We start from the raw sequence: 16,710 nt of genomic DNA, 5'->3' as shown, positions 1-16,710 counted from the left end.
CTGGCATTGACTCTACCATTTCACACCTTGATATCATATCAAGTCACTTGCTTCTCTCTCCTGATTCCAACACCTCTCCCAACTGTCTCGGAGACAGTTTGTGTCAGGACATTTAGAAATAGCTCAGCTGCAACTTTGAACGTAGCACATAATTTATCTCAATATCTAATTTTCTTTAAAGAGTTTCTGGCTGGAAGGAGCAAGGAGGGAGGGGAAGAGCTGGGGATTAAAAAAGAGAGGAAAGAGAATCAAGATATATTATGTACATGTACCAACTCCTCATGATAATTGTAATCATTATGTATGACAAACATATACTAATAAAAAGTAAAAAATAAAAAAATTAATGTTTGGATTTTAGGCATGGAATTGTACTCTTTTTCTTTTCTTTTTTTGGTACAGGGAATTGAACTTGGGACCTTGCAATTTCGAGGCAGGCACCTGAACCACTGAGCTAAAACCCCAGCCCTATGGAATTGAATTTATAATATTGCTCAGTCAAATTTTTTTTTCTGTCTCTCATTTCTTCCCCCCTACAGACATCCACCTAATGTGTGTATTATATGTACCTGTATATCTATGCATCTTTAAATATATAAAATGTTGGGTAACATATTTTTGAGTCTAGATAATTTACATAAATGCATTGTTACAATTCTTGTTTCCTTAATGACTTAAAACTTGATGTTATCTGATTTCCTAATTTTTCTCCACCTAAACAATATACAAAATCATTTCCTTGTCATTTTCATTTTTATTCCTCTTACTAGTTGCAAAATGAGGCATCTTTAATTTTTAAAAAATTCTTTGGAATCCCCCTTTATGAATGCATATTTGCAATCTTTGAATATTTTTATTTTAAATAATCTGTTTTCTCATCTTTATTTTTAGGATGTCCTTATATAATTGATGTAAATTTCTTTTTCTAGTTTTGGATGGAGCCATTATGTGATTTAAAGGAAAAAAATTAAAGAAATAATACAGAGACTACTATGCAGCTTCTCCTTTCATACACTTACATTAATATGTTCTTGCACTATTGTGGAACTTATGTTACAATTAATAGACCAAATGTAGATGCATTATTGTTAACTAAAGTCCACAGTCTACACTGAAGGTTATTTTTATGTGTTTCAATTTTGTGACTTTTAACAAACTCATAAGATCAGAAATTCACCATTTCAATATCAAACAGAATCATTTAACCGTCCTAAAATATCCTGTATTTCACCTGTCCTCCTTCCATCTGACCCATCAAACCCTGGATAACCAGTGATCACTTTAGGAATGTCAACCAGAGTTTGTTTATCCACTGACCTATTAGAGGACATCTTGGTTGTTCCCAGATTTGGGTGGTTATGAATAAAGCTACCCTAAGGACTTGTATATATACTTTTGTATAGACATTAAATCTTCAACTCAAACATCAAAATACCTAGAAGAATGGTTGCTAGATCCTATAGTAAGATTACATTTAACTTTGTAAGAAATTGCTAAGCTGTCTTTCAAACTAACTGTAGAATTTTGAACCCCTGCTAGCAATGAACAAAGGCTGCTGTTGTTCTGTATCAATATTTGGAATGGTTAGGTTTTCCAGTTGTAGTCATTCTAATATTTAAATAATATTATCTCATTCTTTTAATTCGTGATTTCTTAATAACCTATGATAATGATTATCTCCTCATATGTTTAATTGACACTTGTATATCTTCTTTACTGAATTGAAAGTTCAGATTTTTAAAAAAATTTTCTCATTGGTTTGTTTTCTTATTGTTGAGTGTAAGTGTTCTTTGTATATTTTGAATTAAATACTATATAAGCTATATTTTCCCAAGTATATTCTCTAAGCCTGTGTTGTCTCTTTTCATTTATTTAGGATTGTCTTTCACAGGGTAGATACTTTAAATTTTATTAAACCCAAATGACTGATTTTTTTCATGGATTGTACTTTTGACTTTTTATTAAAACTCACCAAAAATCATCAAACACAAGTTCACCTAGATTTTCTCCTATTTTTTGTTCTAGAAATCATGTAAGTTTTCATTTTACATTTAAGCCCATGTTTGATTTTGACTTAATTTTATAAAACATGATATGTCTGCATCTAGATCCATTTCTCTCCCCTTCTTTCTTTCTTTGTATTTATCTCTCCCTCTCTCTCTCTGACCCAGGACCTCACACATGCTACTTCTTCAAGTAGTGCATTTTGAAAAATTACTGCATTAACATACAGAAAAAAATCTTACTTGAAAGATACATATCACTGGCAATAATGAAAAGTATTTCTGTAAGTGACAAATGACTTCCATCTGTTATACAGAATCATTAAAATTGCAAACACACATACTTCCATATACACACTCATGAATACATACATATAGACAACTAGTGAAAAACTTATTAATTTGAAATATATAATTGTAAGTGTGATCATCAATAAAATATTAGATAACTTAGATACATATATTAAACCATAGATTAATAATTACAATCTCAAAAATTATGATTTCCACTTTCACTCAAATTGTGCAAATGTGAGAATATGTAATGATTATGAACCATAATTGTCATAGAATTCTACTATGGTATGTTGGTAAGCTATAGTTCATAAATCAAAAAATAGAAAAAGAAGACATCCAGTAAATTCCACATCAAAGAATTACCCATAAAAGGTTTTACATCATCAAATAATTTCCAATGAAGGGTTGCTCTAAAGCAATCCAGATGTCAGAATACCATAAAGGACCTAACTCCCTAGAAATTGCAGAATCATTAATGTAGCAAATGGAATATTTTATTGTAAAAATTGATCTCTGCAATAATTTTAGTGTACAATGTGACACAATTTTGAAGAAAACAATCTACAAATTCCATTAAAATTAGTTAAATGATGTAGAAGTTTATAGTATATGTGCTGCTGAAGAAAGTATATGATGTAGAAGGTTATATTAGAGCTTTTGGATTATTCATTTTTCCTAATACATATATTTAATCAGCCAAAGAATGACATATTTATGCCCTTTAACCAAATTTGATAATGCAGTAGATTGTTGAAATGCACTACTTTAAGAAGTTTAATGAAAATTTATTTCTTTTTCCTAAGGTAAAACTCTTTAGGAATTAAATCTTCATTCTCTTCAAGGAATAAGAAATATATTTACTTGGGGATAGAGTCTTATGTTTTAGATAATTCTCTTATGATTTTCTTCTAAGATCAGTTTCTAGTTTGATTTAATGATTAATCACAGGAACAGAATGAACCTAAATCTTACCCATTCTCCCATGCCTCTTACACTGACTATGGAGTCAATATAATGAAAGTAAACTGGAAAAGAGAACATGGTGACAAAGCTAATGCAAGAAGCCAGTAAAATTATCCTCTGAATCATAGAGACATCAATTTAAGAAGGTTTATGGAAAATATGAATGTTGTTCCTGAGAATAAGAAGCAGCTGGTCTCTTGAACTCATACTCCTATTTTCTGGAAGATTTTAAGAGGATGTATGTATGACTAAAGTACTTTTTTGGGAGAGAAATTGCTCCTAATAAGAAACAGGAGTAGCAGGTGCGTGAATAGCATCTTAAATATATTTGCTTACAGAGTCACTAGATCAAAGCTGATTATCCCATTAGGAAATATAAGCTTGCCTAGGAAAGGCCTGGATATTTTCTTGTCTAATTGGCATTGTCAAATTCATAAGTACATTCTGTCCTTCTGTCCTTAAATTGTTCCATTTACATTTACCACTGGTAGATTTTGTCAATAGTAAGTGGAAATAAAGTTAATTATTTACCTTGTGCTCAGTGCCTGGAAGAGTGGAGGTACAGTTTATATTCAAACATATAGTTTATTTTCAAAAGCCTAAGTATAAAATGTTATTAGAAGTCTATTATAAACATACAAGAATTCTCAGTGGTTAATACAAAATAAGTTCTTATTCTTTTTGCTGGTAATATTAAGTCAGTGCAGAGACATCTTTGATGCTTGGTATTTCAGAGTTTGCTTATTCTCTGGCCTTCCACAATCTATCTTCTGTTTCCTTTCTGCTTGATTTATCGGCTCAATTCTGAAGACTGTTCTTATTGGCGCTGTCTTGAGATGGCAACATTAGATCCCTTTGGACAACAATCATCACAATTTTCTGCAATTAGTAAATTCTTTAGAATGAAACATTTGTGAGACTGAAAATGTTTTTGTTGGACTTTCATTCGACAACATCGATAAAAGTTCATGCTGTTATTCCCTTTCTTCAAAGGTAAATAAGGACGAATTCAGAGGTGAGAAATACAAAACCTCTCCTTAGAAAGAACTTTAAGAAACTGCAACCCAGAACTTTTTTGGTTATTATTATTTTAGGCATTTTGTCAAGGTAGGGGTTTTGAGGAAGAATAGAAATATCCCATTATATGTTAGTTATCATCCTGGTTTGACCTAATAATGTGTTACAGTCTAAAATATTCTGAGGAACTGGATATTACTGAGGAGATAAAAAAGCAGTAAATGTTGAAACAGGCAGAAATGGAAGAAGCAAAGCATTTAAAAAAGTTTCCTGCAAAACACGTTCCAAAAGCCTCATACCTTGAAATGGTTATTCCTATGAATAAAATTTCAATAGCAAGGTCTATTTCATGCTTTATTATTCATCAAAACTCTTTAATCATAACATGTGTCTTGACACTACATACTAATATATTAGTTCACCTCCCACTGAGCAAAGTTGACAAGCATTGTCTCAAACATATGAATATCACTCAAGTTAGGTTCCCTACCCACCTCCCAACATTGAGAACAGGATTAGGATCCTATGTATGTGGGTTTCCAGAAGTGGTTCTTCCTTAAATTAAAGAAAGATCATGTCTTTAGGTTTGTTAACAAGTATTGAGAGTGGGAACCTATTTTATTCACTGCAGTAGTAGAAAAACACAGGAGAAAGGTAAGAAACAATAGGAGGAGGAAGACAGGAGCAAATAGGAAATACTTTAGAATTAATTCAAAAGTGAATTTTAATATCTTATTTAAACATAAAAAACCTTGGTTATAACAAATAATAAATATGGTGAACACAGACATATTATTATGACCCACTTAAAAGAAAAAACAAGTAAACAATGAAAACTCTTCTTACCTAAATGGTTATCGCATTTAATTGCAGAAAAGGCAGTTTGCTAATGAAAGATTTAAGAGATAATTGGATAAATCCCAATCTTATTGGTATGTACAGCTCATAATCTCATTAAGAAATGTTCCCAAAGGGTCAAAGAGGTGAATACTTAAGAGATTGAAACACTAACTCCATTAGTTCACTTTGCTTTTCATATATTGTGCCTGTCAAGCCCTCTGAATAAGAGGGTCCATTGCTTAATTAATACTTATGGGCAGGAGAGCAGACTTCTGGGGGCTTGTGTTAGAATGAATGTCTGTGAAACTTTAGGAGGAGCTACAAGGGCAATCTCACTAAGAGAGGACTAAAAACAAAGAGTTAATCAAGCAGTTGAAAATGCCAAGAATCGTAACAAATTTTGGGAGAGTCCCTCTTGTTCTTTTAGATTAGTGGTCCTTTCACTTGATTAAGATTACACTAGCTTGCTTTTGTTACTCAGGCAGTGAAAAACAAATCCACTGAAGAGACCACAATGTGTGTAAGCCACCTTAGAGCTGGCTATGATTTGGTGGGTATCATTTATATAAGTTCTCATAGACTTGTCTCTAACTCTGATATAATCAATTGTTATTTTTTCTTCCTCTGTCCACAACCAGGGCACTTGTACTAGTCTCCTTGGTAAAGTAGGGGCATAAGATGGAGATCTAACAAAATATAGGTGCAAGTTATGCCTGCCATGGCCAGGCCTGGGCCATTCAAAGCTCTCAAGTAATTTTTTTTTGATTTTTTAAAATATGGAATGCTTCACCAATATGTGTGTCTCAAGTTTTTTTTAATGCTCTCTTTTTTCTTCCTCTTATCTAGATGTTACCAGAAGATTCCAGAACTTCTCCTAGACTGGATCCCCAAAGTATTCTGTGGAACAGAACATGTCATTCTCATATCTGTGAACTAAATATAAAGCATTGGGACATTGACAATTTTTTCATATAGATCTTATGTGTATTTTAATTAATATAACTGGAATCTCTAATGCATCTTTTAGTTTATTATCTTTCATTCATGCATCTATTAAACAATATTTATTAAATATTTTCTGTGTCAGAGACTGCCAGACAATAAAAATATGAGCAAGATAGTGTCAAACAGAAGCAAAAATACTAGTGTTAGTAGTTTGGCATCTTTGCGAGTAACCTGGGCCTAGGATTTCTTTCTGAGGCAGGTTTGTTGAGCATGATGCTTTATCCCATCTGTATTTAAAGAGAATTGTGTACTTCATTTCTGCCTGTTACTATTAGGCCATAACTAAATGAATTTTGACACTCTATAGTCCAAGAATATTTGTTTCCAACCTCACATTTTCATGTTAGGCATAGATTAACTGAAAATCTTTGTCTTTTGTCAGATTCACATTATAGATATTTTCTTCCCTTCCCTTTACTTCCTTTCCCTTCCCTCTGCCTCTCTTCTTTATCCTCCGCCCCGTTTCCTTCCTTTTGTTTCTTTTTTTAGTACTAGAGGCTTTCTTTCTTGATACAATATTATTAACCAGGAGATAAACACAGACTTTTGTCACTAACTCCAAATCACAGAGGCATGAAAAGGAATCTACCTTAGTCACTTTCTCTTACCTTCTTTCTCTTGTTACAGCTGACCTCCTTGTGCAAAGACCACCTATACAATGAAGTAGAACTACATTATCAGTGAGATATTGCCCAAGAATACTGTGTGTGATTGTGGCTTCATAGGCTCTTCCTTTCTATAGAAAAAGAAGCTGTGATGGACAGGTGATAGATATGAAATACCAGGCATACTTTGTGGTCAAAGTTTAGCCATTTTGCATTCCTGATATGGATTTTGCATTTAGTTGATGGAATATTTAGAACCAGAATTCACATATTAGTTTGCTGATGAATGTGCATGAATGTACATAGCATTTTCTTTAAGAGGAAAGTAATAATTTAAAAGATGAAAAACTTATGGTTGAAAAGGTAGGCAAACATTTTAACGACTAATTTTTCTTGTTACCAAGAAAATGACCTGCTTTCCTGACCATGGTGGTTGAAGTCTCCAATAGAATTAATCAGCTGCAATTAGATGAGCTCAATTTCTTTAGTCCAGTGATTCTTAGATTTGAAAGGGAAATAGTGAGCCATTTGAAAATCTGATGAAATCTAAAGATCTCTCACTTAGAAAAATACACAAGCACTCCATATTTATATATAATTTAGGGAATTCTTGATCTTCTAAGTTCAACAACTTCAAAATAATAAAAGATCTCTGCTTTTGTACAAATGGACTTTGAGAAGCTGTTTTTCAGGTAAGTACAAAACCCTCCCAAGACCCTTGTATTATTATTTCAAATCTCTCTTGACAGAGAGGTCAGTAGGAAATTCTACAGCAAGACCCACAGATTCACTGTCTATCAAGCTTTTACATGCATAAAATTCATCTAGAGATGATTTTTTTTAAAAGGGCATTGCAAGAGGGCCACATTTTGAGAGACAGTTTTTAACAGTTACTGGAAGTTGTTCAAAGCCCTGCCCTCCTGAGCAGTTGCCTCTCCATATCCCATCTTGAATATCTGTATGCTAGGTTTTCTCCCCGAGCTGTGAGTTCCTCTTGGAGGGACCTCTTCTCCCCTTCTCCAGTCTTCCATGTTAACAGGAAGTCTCAGCAGTGTCTGAATTATTCCTGATCTTCTTGGTAAATTTCTTAATATAGTCACATTCAAGTGCTGGAGAGCCCTTTTCAATATCTGAAGACAATAGATGACATAAATTAATGAGCATTAGGAGAAAACCTCTGGAGGAGAAATGGCAATATGGATGCAGCTTCTGTCCACATATTGCTTCCTCTGTTTGCAGCATGATTCACTAGGGAAAGAAGTGAGACAAAGAAAAATTACTATTTAATCCTGGATTATAGTGAGAAAAATGTCTGTAGAAGCAGAAATAAATGTTTTGAATTTACCTTTGAATGCAAATTAGCATTTCTATTTTCCAACAAAAGTTTCTTTCCAATCACAAGATCTCAGGTGGTTTCTCCACTCTCCAGAGAATGCATATGTCCCTATTCCAGTCTTTTGAAAAATAATATTATAAATCAATAATTAGCATATTAATTTAATACTGTGGTAACGAATATTAACATACAACATATAATATTAACATATTAATAATTACTGTATGATTAGCTTTCTCTCCACTTGCTTCACTATCATTTTAAGAAGATTTATAGAATAAGCATTTTAAAATAAAAATGAGTATAAAACCAATACTTCTCATCTCTATCAAATTAAAGCACAAGAGTTTTCTCTCTTGACAGAGCTTCTTCACAATTTCAGGTTCTTCCTAACTCACCAAACAAATTTTATTTAATATATCCTAATGCAAAATCTAATATTCTGTTGATTGTTTAAATCTGTATGATGTCTTTATGAAGTAAAATTTGGTTCATATATTTTATGTTAAATAGATTGAAAATAATCATGATTAACTAATGATCAAGGGGAAAGAAAAAGTTTACTTTGTGGAAAACTAAACTTTTTGCTTGCGTAAGTGATATGAAACCTTCAGAAGTTGAAAAGAGTTCTTATTAATAATAGAAATACTGAAATATATTAAAGAGGGAAGTTTGGGAAACCAAAAATTAAAGGAGATGCAATATAAAAATTACATCGTCAGTATTTACTTTGTCACTCAAACAGCAGAGCAGAGGTGAGCAGCCCCACTGGGGACTAATGATACTCAAAGTCTGCAATATTTACTATCTGGTCCCTCAAGAAAAGGGTTTGCTGACAGTTGGTCTACAACTTTTTCAACTCTATTGAGGTAGAGAGGATAAATAAAAGTTGCATATATTTATTATTTTCAAAGTGATGTTTTAATACATGTACATATTGTGAGATGACAGAACCAATATAATTACATATCTACCACCCCACATACTTACCATGTTTTTATATGAGGACATGTGAGATCTACTTTCAGCAATTTTCAAGGATATAATGCATTATGAAAACATATAGTTGACTAATAATGTACAAAGGGATTGAACAGACATTTTTCAAAAGAAAGCATTCACATGGCCAAGAAGCATAAGAAAATAGTCTATAATGTTATTAATCATCAGGGAAATACAAATTAAAAGCATAATAAAGTGTCATTTCTCACCTGTGGAAATGACTCAATCATCAAAAATCAGGGTCAAAAACAATACATAGTAAGTGTTAGAGAGGAGAAAAGGGAAAAGAGAAATCTTGTACACTCTTGGTGGAAATGCAAATTTTTACAGCCACTATGAAAAATAGTGTAGATGATCCTTAAAAATAGAAATATTGTTTTATGCAGCAACACTACTGTTGAGCATATGCCCAAAGGAAATGAGGTAAACATCTCATAAAGATAGCCACACTCTCACGTTTATTGCAGCATTATTCATATGAAGCGGGATATAAATAGAATCACTCCTGGTCCACAGCTAAGGAAATATTCAATTTTCAAAGCACTGTTTATAAAATTAAACCCTGGAATTAAACTATTTTAAAGCCTCACTTTTTAAAATTTCAGCATAATTGATTACACACATCAACCAAGAATTTTATTACTGAAAAATTTAAAGTAATCCATCTACCTGCATTTTTTTCTAAAAACAAAGAATAAAACAAATGAGAAACTATAAAAAAAATACCTGCATTGGTGTTTTGGTGGAGTATAATTTTTTTTTCCTGGGAGACTGAATAAGTTATTATGATTGCCTTGAAATCTGTCTGTAGAATGAAGACATGGTGACTTTGATCACCTGGCTGCTTAAGGGTTCTATTCCATCTCTAGGGCAGCAGCTATTTGAATTTGTGTATCTGCCTTCCCAACAAATTTAAATTAGTAATATTTCAATGGTTCAACATTTGATGAGCCAAATAATGAAAATCCCTCTGAGTAAATAGAGACACAGGGAAATTTGTTTTGGTGAAAGAGGGAAGGATTCTAATCAAGCAATGGTATTTGCAAAAGATTATTAGAAATACAAATGAAAACATCTCATGCAGGAAATGGCAAACAGCCTGCTTGACAACATAAACACCCTACTCCAGGACTTCTTGTTAGGGAGGACAGGTTATTGTGTTGCATCCATTTCTAGAGGGAGACTGCTTCCATTCTATTTCCAGCAGAGAGCACAGTGGAGAAATATTCCAGGCCCTTCATCAGGGGTTCTCCCCTCCGGAGATGGGTGATAAATTTGATTAGTGAGGTGAGTGAAATAAATTCTACTTGGTGCTAATACCCAGATGCATATTATTTTACTTTTAGAAATGTACAGTCTTTCATTTAAAGATAAATGAATTTTTAAAAATGTAGTTTATAGAGTGTCCTTTCTTTTCCTGCCAATAGAATGAAGTATATGTTGGGTTGGGTTAAAATTGCCTTGAATCACAGATAAACTGCATTTTTTTCACACTCCAAGGCAGAAGATAATAAAGTTCAATTAGCTATTTGTAATCTCTGTAGAGTTATTTTCAAGGAACAAGCAACCTAGAAAGTTGTCTGGGTGGAGAAAAAAGAAGTATCACAAAGCTGGTGAACATAAGGCCTAGAAATTATTTAATGAAAGGAATTATCATAAATATTAGTTGATTTCAGATACTTGGTAAAGTCATTTTAGAAACAGAGGTTCTTGAACAAAGAAAAGATAGGAAAAATTTTCTGAAGCAAGTTCTTATTTAGTTGAATTTTATCTCTTCTGCTAAATATGTATTTAATTAGCTAGTGGGAATTTAAGCTAAATCCATGCTGTTTTGGATATAGTTTCTTCAAAGCAATGGACTGTGTAGATGGAGTGGATTCAGTGCCTCAGGTCTCTGCTATTAATCTGCTTTCTCAGAACATCTCTGCTGCTCACTCTATTCCTATTTGGCCTGTGGATCTCCAGGCTATTGAATGTCTAAACTATGTGGAAAACAGATTTCAGGAGAAAAATTAGCTTCACATCTATGCAAGGGGATTTATTAGGTAGGGTAACAGGATCAGAGCTGTGCGTCCACAACAGCTGTTTGTGCACTTGAGAGGCAGAGCATCCAGTGACTTCTCCATCCAAAAGCTAGAATCTAGCCAGGTGTGGTGTTATACACTTTAATCCCAGCACTCTAGGAGGCTTAGGCAGATGATCACTAGCTCAAACCCAGCCTGGGCAACTTAATGACCCATGAGCACCCATTTCAAAATAAAAAATAAAAAGCTGAGAATGTAGCTCAGTGCAAAGACTCTGGGTTTAATCTTCAGTACCTTAAAAAGAAGGAAGAAAAAAAATGAGGAAAAGGAAGAGAAGGGAGATGAGAAGGAGGAGAAAGAGAGAAAGAAGGAGGTGGAGGAGGAGAAGGAGTGGAAGGAGAAAAAGAAGAATCTGGAAGCCATGGAATAAGAAGGATGAAGGTTGCAGTGCCAATCAGAGACTGAGAGCCTGGAATCTCACTGGAATCTCACTGGTGTGGCTGCATATTCAAAGTCTGAAGAAACTGAAGTCTGATATAAGAAGACTATGGCAATAACAAAACACTCACTTGCTGAAGTAAGATGGAGCTTTTCAAACCCAGGCAGATATCTTCCTTTCATTCCATTAGGGTTACAAGCATATTGGATGGTGCCACCCACAATCAGGGTGGATCTCCCCACTAGAGTTTGCTACCCAACATGGCAATCATTTCTGGAAACCCCTATAGAAACCCTCAGAACCATGATTTGTTGGACTGCCAGGAGTCTCTAAATCCAGCCAACCTGATATATCATAATTAATGTTCAAAATTAGTGACAAGATTTACAGAAGCGTGGTTAACAATATGGGGTTTGGACTCATTAATCATAATATATAGTTCTTAGAAATGAGGGAGCTCACAATAAATGGTAGCATTCAATATTATTGTTGCATATTTTTATTATTGACCCCTTCTACCTATTTTCTACATAATTATCTTGTTCTCTTTCTGTGAAGTCTCTCCTCAAATCTTAGCTTACAACCTCTCATCATACGCACAACACCCATCTAACACAGTGGCAAAATCCATGCTGTCTGTTTTTTGTCTCAGAAACAAATCCATAGCTTTTTGACAAGTTTTCATCACAAGAGATTTCACTGACCTTTTCAGATTAAATTTCATTTCTGTGATGTACTACAGATGCATTGAATTAGTGACTCACCATGACCATTTTGTGAAAGAGATAAGGAGGTGAAATTTTTTTCTATAAGAAAGACAACATTTTTTGGAAAAAGGATAACAGAAATAATGTAATTCCTTGAAAATGCACACAGAATGATTTTATCATAATTTTTATGGATGTAGATTATAATAAAGTCACATAGATGATAAAGTTTAGCAAAACTTTCCTCTAGTAAGAAAAATAGGGTAGGTTCTTTTTGTAAACTAATTTCTGGTTACAAAATCAAGCATGATTGCAGAGCAGAATCCGATAGCTGATCAGACATTATTAATAATCCCTCTTATTTCTCTTATTTGGAATGACCTAAATTTGCTGGGTGCTCTTTAGGTTTATAATGAGAACAGTTTATTGGAGTACAGAAGACATGTCTGTATTTCAGATTGACATGTTCTCCTTTGGCTTTTATCTCTCACATATGCTGGTGTGATTTTTAAAGTCATTTGAGTAATTCTTTTTAGAATTGTCTATAATTTCCTTGTATTTGCTTCATATCCCTGCCACCTCCCCTCCCAAAAATCACTGAACTGGCTTTCAGGAAAACCTCTTCTATTTTCTGTAGGAACATGGGGATTTCATTCAACTTCTTCCTGCCTTAGTTTCTTCATAAAGAAGGGACGCTGTTTTTGATATAGATATGAATCAGCATGGCTACTTCTTTTGAAATAAAGATATTCTTCTGCTAATTTTTTGGTTCCTTTTTACTCCTAGCATAGCTCTTTGAGCTCTTGGTATACATTAAAACATGATTTTCTATTAGAACAATAGTAATAAAAGTTATTACTATGATTTATTAAATGTTCATTCAATGCTGAATATGGTCAAATGAAATAAATCATTATTGAATGAGTAGCAGAGTGGATGCATTATAACTAATTTCATCCGTTAATTTGTACAAAATAAAGCAAAACAATAACCATATTATCCAGTATCATTATGCCCATTTTACAGATGAGAGAAATGATGCTGGGAAAGGAAATATTACTGGGTCTCCCAAAATACAGCTAATAAATCATGTTGTTGGAATTAGTTCTCAGATTGGTCTATGTGGATGAAATTTAATCCTTAAAATTTATGTATCAACTCCCATGAGAAATGTAATCATGTACTGCAAATATGTACTAATAAAAATTCAAAAAGTAATAAAAAAGATTGGAAGAAAGGTTAAAAGAAAACAAACATATAGGAGAACCAGGAACTGGCAGCACTAAGGGTACAGAAGTTATAAAGTGCAGGCAGGATATCCTCTCTCCCTGCGCCTCCACAAACAATCCTCTCTTAAAGTTTTCCTTGACTAGGATCACAGTGACTGACATATGAGTCCAGGTAATATCCAACTCAGAGCCTATGTTACTGTTATCTGTTGAAGAGATTTGTGGCAGATTTTCACTTCTTTAAACAATTATTGCAAACTAACTTAATTACCTTCTGAGGTGACCCAAAATTAGAAGTATCACAGCTTTGTTATTTCCCTGTTTTGAGTGATGGGCTATGATCTGGGAAAAGATCCTTACACATTAATCTACAAATAGAGCGAAGGAAATGAAACTGGAAATGTAAGATACAAAACCCAAGCAGAAATAATCTTGCTAAGAGTTTGCAAAATGGACTTTTTCTGCATGTGTATATATGTGATATGAAGCCACAAATCTTGAATATAATAATCAAGGTATCCAGTGTGGCTATCAAATGCTAATGATGCCTCAATACTTAGAGGAAGATTAGTCTCAGGACTTTACGATGGTAAGAGAGTTTGGAGAGAATGAGTTGTATTCCGCCTAGACACAATGATAAACATAATACTTTTTCTATTTTACAATGCTTATTAATTAAATATTTGTTTGCTAAATTTCACTTATCCTACTCCAGAGGGTGATGAATTAGATAAATATTTTTTAAAACAACTCTTTAAGGATAATTCAAATATTTCATTATGTAGGAATTGTGGTGCATTTTAAAACCACAAGGTATTGCAGTTTGGAAACCACAGTCCTTAGTGTTTTGGAAAAATTTCCCTAATTTCTTCTCTACAAGTGTTGACCATGAACTTACCATGCATGCTGGTCACAAGTCCTTTACCTTGACTGAAGCCTCCTTGCTTTGTTCTTTTTTCTTTTTTAAAAAATATTTGTCTCCCTGTTTCACCCTCCCCATGTAAAACTACTCAGTGTGGGATTCACTGTTACCTTTTGTCTGCAGGTGCATGCCAAGTGCTTAGAGCAGCCCCTGCAACACTGCAGGCTCTTAATAAGTATTTCTGAAAGGCAAATACATTCCAGTTTCTACTTTTATGTCTGTAGTACTTGTGTTAAATTATGTGCTCTGTTCTTCATCTCATGTTCTTCCTTCTATTGTCTTCTGAATCCAAGGCTTTCATCCTAAGCTACACCCTCAATTTTGTTTTTAACTTTTAATTTCAAGGCAAGGTCTTGCTAAGTCCCTGGAGCCTTAAATTTCCAATCCTTCTGCCTCAGCCTCTCAGAGTACTGGAATCACAGGTGCACACCACCACTCCCATCTCATTTTCTTTTTTCTTGCAAAGTGTTTTGCTTTAACTGCTTTGGTGTTACTTTGTAGTTCATGTTCTCAGCCTGCAAAGACCTCCTAAGGCTTTGCCAACCTCCACAGTTACTAATGATGTTGCTGCTTCTCCTTAGCTATATACCCTGGTTTATTTTGTTCTGCCTGAGTTTATGTGTGCTTTAGACCTTGCAAATTTTTAAAAATTAAAAATTATGGGACTGCATTCTGACCTCTCTTTGTAAACGAGATTTAAAATAGGACTTCTGAAATTTGAAAAAATCTTATTTCAGTTGCAGTGTTTTTGACTCCAGAGTTAAAAAAAGAAGACTTAATCATTAGATTAGGTAATTTTTCATTGAAAATATTAATTAAAATTTCCTGAAATTTCAAAACTTAAAAAAATTCATTTGTTAAATTTGAAGAATATTATGAGACTATGACCAAGAACAATGAGACAAGTGTCTTGTAACACAAATTGGATGACACTTTCATAGACCTATATATTTGTAGCAATAGATAAAATATTCTTCTAAATATTGATTTTAACTAAATTCTTCCAGAAAATACTTCTTAGTAGTTTGGAGAGGGATATATTTTGTATTCAGTGGCTTCCTCACAAATAATTGTATGGCTATGGGTGTTTAGGAAGGATGTATTGCCAGATACTTTTTTTTGTTGTATCTCTTAGTGTAGAAAAATTGTGAAATAAATACCTAGACTCTCTGGTCTGTGATGCAAGTGTCCTGACCATGTGCTTATATCAAGTTGAATAAACCATCCTTCCTCCCATCAGGGTACTCTTAGGATGCACTGGCTTGGTTCAGGAAAGTCAGAACACACCTGTGTGCAAAGGAGGGGTTCCCATAAAAGAAGTGTTTGTTTCCATTGCCAAATACCAGGTTGAACTGTGAGGTGAACTGGAAGTGGTGAACTTTAATTCTATCTCAGAGTCCAAAACAGAGTTGCGAGACCAGGTCTCTGCCATAGAGAAATGCCTTGCAAGTCTTTTTATGTGGAACTGAGTTGAGCTTCAGTTATTCCCAAGGCTGCTGGAGACAGACATATGGAGGCCCATTTCTGAGAAAGCAAAAAGTTCACCTATAATTGGTGTATTTGGTGTTTCTCTCTTAAAAGTATCTCCACTGTCTCTGATAGTAAGAACAGTTGAGGCCAATGCAAAATTCTGACCTTCGAATCCAAAACTGCAACCAACTCTGCCTGTAGAATACAGGGCCTCACATGCTTTCATACCATTTCTTCACTTTTTCTTACTGTTGCTCATTTTCTCATTTTCCATTTCTTGCTGCTTCTTTTCCCTTTTCTCCTTCCATTGTTTCCTTTTCCTTCCCCTTCTTTGTGACCCTATTCATTTTTTTTCTGTGCCAGTTTTTATATTCTAAGGAGATAAAATTTGGTGTGTAAGAAATTCCTTTAGGAGAAAACTGTGAAGAATATAATGGAGAAGGAGAAGGAGAGGGTGGGAGGGAGGGCCTTTGACTTAGTCAGGAAGAGCAGCAACTGGTAGCAGTGAGGCAGGAGATTAGGACGGGGGCAGACCAGTCATGCAACTGAGCAGAATGTGTCAAATTCATGGAGACCCAGGAGACACGAGAAGAGCACAAGATCCAGACTCACTCTGGCTCCTGAGCATTATACACTGAACCAATTAGAAAAGTGCTATTTTCAGTTCTTCATTTACATCTGGCAGGAGGCCAAGTAAGTCTTTCCACAGAGATTTAAATCTGGTGCCAGGCTTAGTGAGGTTTTGATCAGACATCTATCCTTGTGTTTTATTTGCATGAGGGAGAAGTCAATCCAGAAATTCTGGTTACAAAAATCTCCTTTCCCTTATCCTCCAGGCTGCTGTCTGTTCA

At 34.1% G+C, this 16,710-nt stretch overlaps 1 long non-coding RNA gene across 3 annotated transcripts in view; it reads right to left on the bottom strand.

The window, feature by feature from the left end:
* Nucleotides 1–2,915: 2,915 nt before the first annotated feature.
* Nucleotides 2,916–16,710, bottom strand: part of LOC110346287 (uncharacterized) — a 29,343-nt gene continuing 15,548 nt past the window's right edge. For 2 of the 3 annotated variants that reach the window (XR_015441330.1, XR_015441329.1), the window contains exons 4-5: nucleotides 8,076–8,184; nucleotides 2,916–7,978 (exon numbers count right to left, since the gene is read on the bottom strand). This is a non-coding gene — a long non-coding RNA (uncharacterized LOC110346287). The remainder of the gene's footprint in view (nucleotides 7,979–8,075; nucleotides 8,185–16,710) is intronic. The other variant, XR_002390224.2, reaches the window with a different exon arrangement.

Source organism: Heterocephalus glaber, unplaced genomic scaffold (genome assembly GCF_053883595.1).
Source record: "Heterocephalus glaber isolate CG9 unplaced genomic scaffold, H.glaber_assembly_v1.0 deba00001509, whole genome shotgun sequence".
In the NCBI taxonomy this organism is placed as follows: Eukaryota; Metazoa; Chordata; class Mammalia; order Rodentia; family Bathyergidae; genus Heterocephalus; species Heterocephalus glaber.
The sequence above is the reverse complement of the archived record's forward strand: the minus strand, read 5'-3'. Positions and strand labels throughout refer to the sequence as shown.